This window comes from Fukomys damarensis, unplaced genomic scaffold (genome assembly GCF_012274545.1).
Source record: "Fukomys damarensis isolate Sample0158 unplaced genomic scaffold, DMR_v1.0_HiC HiC_scaffold_17, whole genome shotgun sequence".
NCBI classification, from domain to species: Eukaryota; Metazoa; Chordata; class Mammalia; order Rodentia; family Bathyergidae; genus Fukomys; species Fukomys damarensis.
Window position 1 is genome coordinate 76,812,475 of NW_022900929.1, and position 7,926 is coordinate 76,820,400.

A 7,926-nucleotide genomic window follows, 5' to 3' on the forward strand; every position below is an offset into this window, starting at 1 on the left:
TTTTTTTTTTTTTTTTTTTTTTTGGTACCGGGGATCAAACTTGGGTCCTTGTGCCTGTGAAGCACCACTGAGCTAAATCCCTGGCCCACCTTTTCCTCTCTGAATTGTGCACGTCAGATATCTTGTCCCAGTAAGGGAAAACTGACCAGTGCAGCATCTTACTCACGGAGGTAAAATTGTCTCATGAGCGGCTGAGCAGGGAAAGAGTGCCCAGCCAAGGAAAAGGCATAGACACAGCACCAGAGGCTGGAGAAGGAAGACAGTTTGGGAATTGGATTTGTTATTTTCCCTAGTCTTGCTAATCAAGGGCCTGCAGGGAGGTCCTGTCCTCTCTCTGCAGGAGGATCCTCCACATGCCCAAGCACAGGTGTGCTGGTCTTGATGATTTTCTTTTTAAAATCTCTCAGTGTTGCACTAACAAAGAACTTTGTGACTCTGCCAGCCCGGTTACATCGTGCTGACCTAACCCTCTGGTCCACTGCCATGCTGCTAACTCACTCACCCCCTGGCATGACACCACGGACACGAACACCTGAGGAACCAGCGCCACATCAGGGTCTGCAGGCAAGGTTCCCCCCAGGGATCCCAGGAGGAGGCATCAGCCTGGGAGACACATCAAGTCTGTCACATTCGCACAGATATTGGCCCCTGGCTATCAAGGACCTGGAGTGATTTTTTCAGCTGTGAAGGAAGAGTGGACCAGGCACTTACAGATCCTGAAGCCTGTCTCCTAGAGCCTCAGAGAAGAGGGAGAATAGCAGGCTCTGTCTCCTCACACCAGGGCTTCTGAACAAGTCCCTCAAATATCTGCGATGCCTATCCAGGGCTCAGAACACTGTCCCGGGTGGATCTCCATAGAAGACATCTGTCCCCTCCCCTCCAAAAGGGCCATCAGAGCTGCTGTTTAGCAGGCAGTTCTATGCAGGCCCATGGGAGCCTAACTCTGTATGGCAGTTAGCTCATTCCTGGTGAGCTTGGGCAGACCTTTAAATTTTCTGCACCTCAGTTTCTGCATCTGATAAACGGATCCTGCAGCTGCTTTCCAGGAGCAGCGTGAGAATGGAATGGGTTGCAAAATGTGTGGGGTAAAAGCAGCTAAGTTGTCCCTGGGCCATCGTGGGAGCCACTGCATTCTGCACAAGGCAAGCGTCCACCGCACCAGGCCTGCCTGGCCCTCTCTGCCTTCATAGATTTTGTCTCCAGAGTCCACCTGAGTGCTGGCTCAGGGAATTGTGGTGCATCGGTCTTAGGTCGGGGACCAGGAGAGCACTGTCCCTTTACCAGCAGGAGAGATGATCAGTCTAGAAAAGAGTGGATAATTCACGACTTAAATAGAGCAAAGCGCTGAGTCAGGAAGCCCAGCCCGGTGGACAGCATCGCTTTCCCGAGTGTTTTCCCCGCTGAATCATCCACCAGCTCATCTCCATCCGGATACCTGCTTAGAGACAGGTCTCCCTTCAGCACCAGGCGAGCCAGCTCATCGGCTCCATCAGTAGCCACTTCGGTTGATGGAAAACCTTGTGGCCCTGCGCCAGCAGCACATAAAAGTAAATAAAAATTGCAGTGCGGCTCTGAAAGAAACAGCAACACTGTATGGCTACATTACAATATTTATGCCCTCAGACTTTTAGACATCCATTACCCACCGTATGTTAATAAGAATGCTAAACTGACCTTGACCAGGGCACGGAACTTCCAGAGCCCTGCAAAACAATTCTGTCCTCCCACACACCTTCCGGTGCGGAGAACTGAACCCCGAAACTGACGTGCAGGGGTCTCACGACCCCTGCCAGTGATTGCTCAGTTTGCGAGGTTGGCAGACTGCCTCACCCCTCCAGCCTCCACCTCCCCTTCCATGCGCTGTAAGCAAAGGTCACAGAGATCATCAGCAAAGACCGAGCCTGGATTTTAGTATGTGAACGTGCCCACTGCTGGGCCCTCCGACCTCCTGAGAGTCTGCGGGGGGTGGGCGGCTTTGCTGTGGTCACAGAATGCGCGTGACTCTGCCGCTGAGGCCCTGTGCTCTCCTGTGAGACCCAGTGTCCCTCAGCGGTGCTTCTAAGACGTGAACCTACCCTTGGTCTACACTGAGAAAAGCTGAAACTGTTTCTCATCCCCCGCAGAATGGGCAGCCCTGGACCTGGACTTGGAATGACTTCCACCGCCTTCCCAGTGCCATCCTGCTACCCGCCCCCCGTTTCGCTTCCCCTGCACAAGTCGCTTTCTTCCAAGCCTCCATAATTTTCCCATCGGCAGCTCTCCGTCCCTACAGGGTTTCTCCCGCTGCCTCACAATTCACCCGTCTTTCCACGCCCAGTCTGAATGTCTTCTTCTAGAACAGTCTCCAAGTGAATCACTGCGCTGTTACCGTCTGCGTGGTTGTCTCCCCGCCTGACTTGGCGGTCTGTCCTGGCTTCTTTTCCAGGACACCTGTGCCTGTGAGGGCTCAGGTGTGGCCACACGATTCACTCATCTGCCTGATGCACCTCACTGCAGCATCAGGCTTCTTCTCTGGCCGGGGGAGATTGTAAATATTTAAACAAACAGGGTTAAAATGGGGGCCAAGTACCAAATGGATGTGAAATTTTAACTCAACAAAAGTCCAGTGGTTCTGCTGCCTGGTTTGCAAGCTCAAAGGCCCGAGTTTGATCCCCAATACCAAAAATAAGCCCTGAAACAACATCCAGGGAAACAATGACAGAACATTCTAGATGCTGGTGGTGGTGCCACCAACCAGCACCCCATGCCACTTCCCTCCCTGTCCCCCTTCAGCCTCCTGGACCGTCTGAGGCTCCATGTCAGGACTTGAGATGCCCTGGAAGCCACAACTGGTCTTGTTCCTCACTGATGTGCCCATTGCCTGGCACATAGTAAATGCTCAATAAATTTTCATTTACTGTTTGGTTAGGTGGCTAGACAATGGATGCACAGTTTAACAGCAGTAAACTTTACAGAAATAAAAAGATTTCCCATCAAATCTCAAGGTCTTTTCTCCCTCTCACTCACCAAACTGCCTTTCATACACGCAAAGTACCACAAACTGTCAGTGTAGGACGCTGGGCTCCAAAAACTTGAATCTCTAAAGGGCTGGGGTGACATGGGTCCCTGTTTTGCCTCAGCTGAATGAGAGGAAAAACCCCAAGCTTCCTGAAGTTGAGTCCCAGCCCTCCCTTCCTGAAGGTGCCTCCAAGGCAGGTGAGATGTTCAGCCAGGAAGAAGTGTGACCAACTGCCTGAGGTGAGCCACCAATGAACCAGAAATCGAACACCAGAAGGTCTGGAGCAACCTGGGTGGCAAAACTTGCTGGGTCACTGGCGAAAGTTGGTGAGGAGAAAGGGACGTGAAACCCACATTCCAAAGGAGGCGAGGGTGGAGCCCCGCAGCTAAGCCTCTTTGCTCCCGCCCCCCCTCCAAACGCACTCCTAGACCTGGAAATCAGAGCCAGCGAATCCAGAAGCTACCCAGCCTCACAGAGTGAAAATCTAAAGCAAAACTGCTTAAAGTTGAAAGTAGCTGGGCAGATTAGGCTTAGTGCAGTACTCACAGGAACGAGGAATAAACAGCTTCCTGCCCCTCTCTGCCTGTGCCTGCCAACTCTGTCCCTCCCCGAAGGCCAAGCCAAGCTGGACTCTGCCCCATCCCTCTCTCCGCCTTCTCCCCAGCTGGACTCCACAACCTCACTTCACCTCTCCACCTCCTGCCCTCCACAGCCACTGCCCAGGGCAAGGTGGCCACCTCCTCTCTCCTAGATGCCAGCAGAGGCTCCTCTGGGACCTCTGCAGCCAGGGCCACTCAGTCCCTCTTTGGCCAGCAGCAAGCTTGTCTCAAGCTGCACACCCGCCCCCCCTTCACCTTCTCCGCTTTCGTGTGCTGAAAGCCTGCAGCCCTGACTTTGACCTTGGAAGGCTCTTCCCTTCCACCAAGCTCCTCTCTGCCTCCTTCTCCTCCTCGCTCTGCACTCCAGACACAGCCTCCCTCCAACTGCCAGGGGGCACGGGCCTGTCATCTAGGGTTCCGCTGTCCGCAGAGCCTTGCAGATTGTGCTGCTGTAAACCTCCGCTCTTCCCTGGGTCTCCCTGACCTCTCCCTCTTCCCCTTCCCTCTGCTCTTGCTGCTGTGTATATATTCCCATCCCACGGATCATTTTCACCCCTGTATTTCCTTCATGGTAAACGTAAAGCCTCATGAGAGCGATGATCGTGCCTGTTTTCTCTCCCTTCGTCACACGTTTGAGCAGTCCCTGGCACACTGCACACATCTGATAAACATCTGTCAAAGGAACTAGTGCCGGAAACATCTACCGGGCCATGGCAATGGCGGCTGATGAGGCCGCAGACGCAGCCTTGTCAGAAGCTGAATCTGAACATTACTTATCCTGTGGTGTCAAAGCCCACAGAGATGGACAGGAGCGGCCGTCCCCTCTGCTGAGGCTGGAGCCTTCCTACTAGGTATAGCATGTCATTGTGTAAACCAGCACTCTGACAAACGCCCACAGGACCAAGCTTGCTCGTGAACCCTGTCCTGCTTCCCACCAGTCTGCCCTGAGCCAAGCATATCCTTGAGCTGTGCCATTTGTCCTGGGTGCACTAACTGCAGATCTCAAGCCTCTGGGGGCCAGACGGGCCTCGTGACTCGTAAATCTTTCCAGGAACACAGTCCCCTCCCAGGTAGGGCCTCGACAAGATGCCCTTCTGCCCTTAGGGCAGGGCAGCTTCAAGAAAGATGGGATTAACAGCTTTGTAAATCCTGAGAGCAGAGATGACTGAGTTCTCTGCATTTTTGTCTCTTGCACAGCACTGAGGCCCTGCTTATCTCAGTGTCATCTAAACTGAACTGACACAGAAGACCTCACGAGATGCTACAGTGATGCTCAGTCAACTGAAGCAATCAGTCAAACAACTGTTACTTGTCAAGCCCTGGTCATGGTATCACCTGTTTCCTCCTTGTTCTCCTCTCTCCTCCCTCTCTCTCTCTCTCTCTCTCTCTCTCATGCATATGACGCATGTGCATGAGGCATTTTCAGTCTGTTTAGACTGATGAAACAAAATAACATAAACTTGATCGTTTATAAACCACAGAAATCCATTGCCCATGTTCCTGGAGACTGAGACCTTCAGGATCAGGGTGCTAGCAGAGTCACTGTCTGGAGAGGACCCACTCTCTGGTTCAAAGACATCACCTTTGTGCAGTGTCCTCGCATGGAGGAAAAACAGAAGAGTGGCCTTGTGGGCTGGTTTATAAGGGTGTTGATCCCATTCATGAAAAAGCCTGGGTTTAACCCCCAGTACAGTGAGGAGGGAGGGTTAGGTGCAGGGAGCAAGAATCATGAGACCTGTTCACCAGACCCAAGGAACTCAAACTGTACTTTCCAACTCCCAGTAGCTATAAGGATAATGATTCCATGGTGATAATCTATCACTTAAATATCACTCAATAATCATACTCATTTGGCTCATTTTGAGGCGGGAGATCAGGGCATGGCAGAGTGGCTGGACAATCAGGCATGACTTGTCAATCACGGAGACCTGTCTATCAAGGCCAGGGTGCACGCACAGAGCCAGTGCACCAGTAGGCACTGATCTGACACCGGAAGGAGGATATAAAAGGCAGCGGGCACCAATGGCCTCTGATCTCTCACTCTTACGTGTTTTCTCTTCTCTTCAGGGCAGTTCTTTGGAGGATGTCCCTTCCACTTCTTTTCTTCCTCTTTTACCATTCATTAATAAGTGTTAATTTTTACATATGTACTTCATTTGTCCCATCCAATTCTTAGAACAGGAGAATGACCACCTAGAAAGGACCACCAGGTACCACAACATCCAGTAATGGCTGGAGTCCAACAATCTTTATCTCCACAGAGCAAGAATGAGGACTTATACAATGTAAATGTCTTGCCCAAAGTCATCTGGCTAATTAGTAGGAAAGCCAAGATAAAAGCCCAGCCTTATTAAACATAAGGCCTCTTCTGTATGGTTTTGTAACCAGTGCCCTAAAAGCTTAGTTAGAAAAATATCATCCCGAGTCACCAAGTCTCAAAGTAAAAATGGCAGCCATGTCCGGTGAGTTGAGAAGCACTGGCCGGCTGTCACCTGCCAGTGAAGGAGAAAACATGGCGGCACTGCCTCCGGAGTGCTGAGAGACGTCAGCTTCCCAAAGGTGGGTGCAGAGTCCTGGCCGTGTGAGGACAGATTGTCTCTGGATGGCAGGACACCATGCTAAATGCAAATTCCATGTCTCTCAGCGTACTGGGCCAGGGGCACCTCGAAGCCATCAGTCAACTGAAGCCAGCAAGTGCCACTTGTATTTGAACCAGTGGTCTACTCAGGGAAGGAAAGCCCACCTCTGAGAGTGGCTAAGAACACTGCTTTCCACAAGGGATCGAGAAGCTCCCAGGGAAGAAAACAGATGTCCTTGTTCGGGTTCAGGAGGTTTTTAAAGTGCAGTATTTGGGCTCAGCAGATGCTGCTCAGGTAACTGTGGTCTTGAAGAGAACCAGCTACCAGGTGGACTGATGGGACTGCCCCACCGAGACCTTCCTGAACCACTTCCAACACACTCGCCTCTCACCGGGGGTGCTGCAGCTGCCACACAGAGGACAGAAAGTGCCCAGTGGAGATGCTCAAAGCCAGTGCTGGCAGCTGCTGCCTTCCTGACAGGGGCAGCACAGGCCTGAGCCCTAGCCGGGACACGACACACATTTTATTTCCTCACAGCACCTCAGTCACAAGAGCAACTGGATTTTAAAGGTTGTGGACCACTGGCTAAGCAAACCAGAGCTCTCTAGGGTCTAGACAGCATGCAAACGTGGGTGGACCTTGTGCCAAAAGACCACTTGTGCCATCTCTGTGCACAGTGTGGACAATAGTGAGAGAAAAACAGGTGTGTACATTAGAGCAGGTCTAGCATTTTATAGTTTATAAAGCCCTGTCATGTGCGTTGTGCTCCTCCATCCTGGACAAGGATAGAGTGAGTGTTTCCCGCTTGAATAACCCACAGGGCCTCATAACCTGCCCACGGATGGAGAGGTTGGGGCTGGAGTCCGAGGCAGGGAGGGCAGTGGGCTCAGGCATACAGACCCGAGAGCTCAGTAATTTTCCCAAGGCCACACCCATAGGTAGAGGCCATGTCGGGACTTGAACATGGCTCTTCTGACTTGAGACTCCATTTATTTCCAGCACAAGACACCTCGAAGTACAACCGGGACGCACCCGGAGCACTTGTCTTTAGCATTCTTTAACTCTGAGCTCTTCACGTCACCCTCTCTCACCCGTCCTGGCAAGTAACGCAGAGGAGTACAAAGTAGGTTTCCAGCCGAATGACCTCCACCCGCTAGGTGAGATGAGTGGGCAAGAGCCACTTGCCTGGGTAAAGGGAACAGAAGGAGAGGGGGCCAGGTCTGCTTTCTGCACTGTCCCTGACGTATGTGCATCTCCACCCACTGCAGACCCTTAGAGCTTGCGAGGCACAAAGATATCCGTTTCTAGGGGCGTCCCCTGTCTCTGCTGCCGCTCCACAGCAGAAGCCGGCTAAGCTAACTTGCTGACGCAGTCCAAGTCACTGTGAAGTCACCATGAAGCAGGAAGCGAGAGAGTGGACCTCTTCAAAGGTCACTCGGTCATTTCTGACCGGCCAGGTTAATATGAGTCACGAGGATCAAGGACGTGTGTAGTCACGTCTTACATTAGACCAGGGTACGGCTTACAAAATGCTTTCCCATCCCAAGCCATCTCACCTGGACCCTGCAGTGATACTGTGGTTGGATATTCCTATCATCAGCAGCAGCGCTCATGAGTGCTTACTCTGGAGGGGACTGAGGCGGAAAGGTATCACATGATCACGCAGCTAGGAAATATCCGGTGAGAAACAGTTTTTAGACCCTGAGTCCAGGACTCCTTGGGGCAGCTCCTTGGACAGAGAGCACAGGTG

The 7,926-nt window shown here is 52.1% G+C and overlaps 1 long non-coding RNA gene across 1 annotated transcript in view; it reads right to left on the bottom strand.

The window, feature by feature from the left end:
* The window catches only part of LOC104867926, a 14,494-nt gene extending 10,855 nt beyond the window's left edge, over positions 1-3,639 (bottom strand). Inside the window, exon 1 of the long non-coding RNA XR_781891.2 lies at positions 3,545-3,639. This is a non-coding gene — a long non-coding RNA (uncharacterized LOC104867926). The remainder of the gene's footprint in view (positions 1-3,544) is intronic.
* Between the last annotated feature and the right edge of the window lie 4,287 nt (positions 3,640-7,926).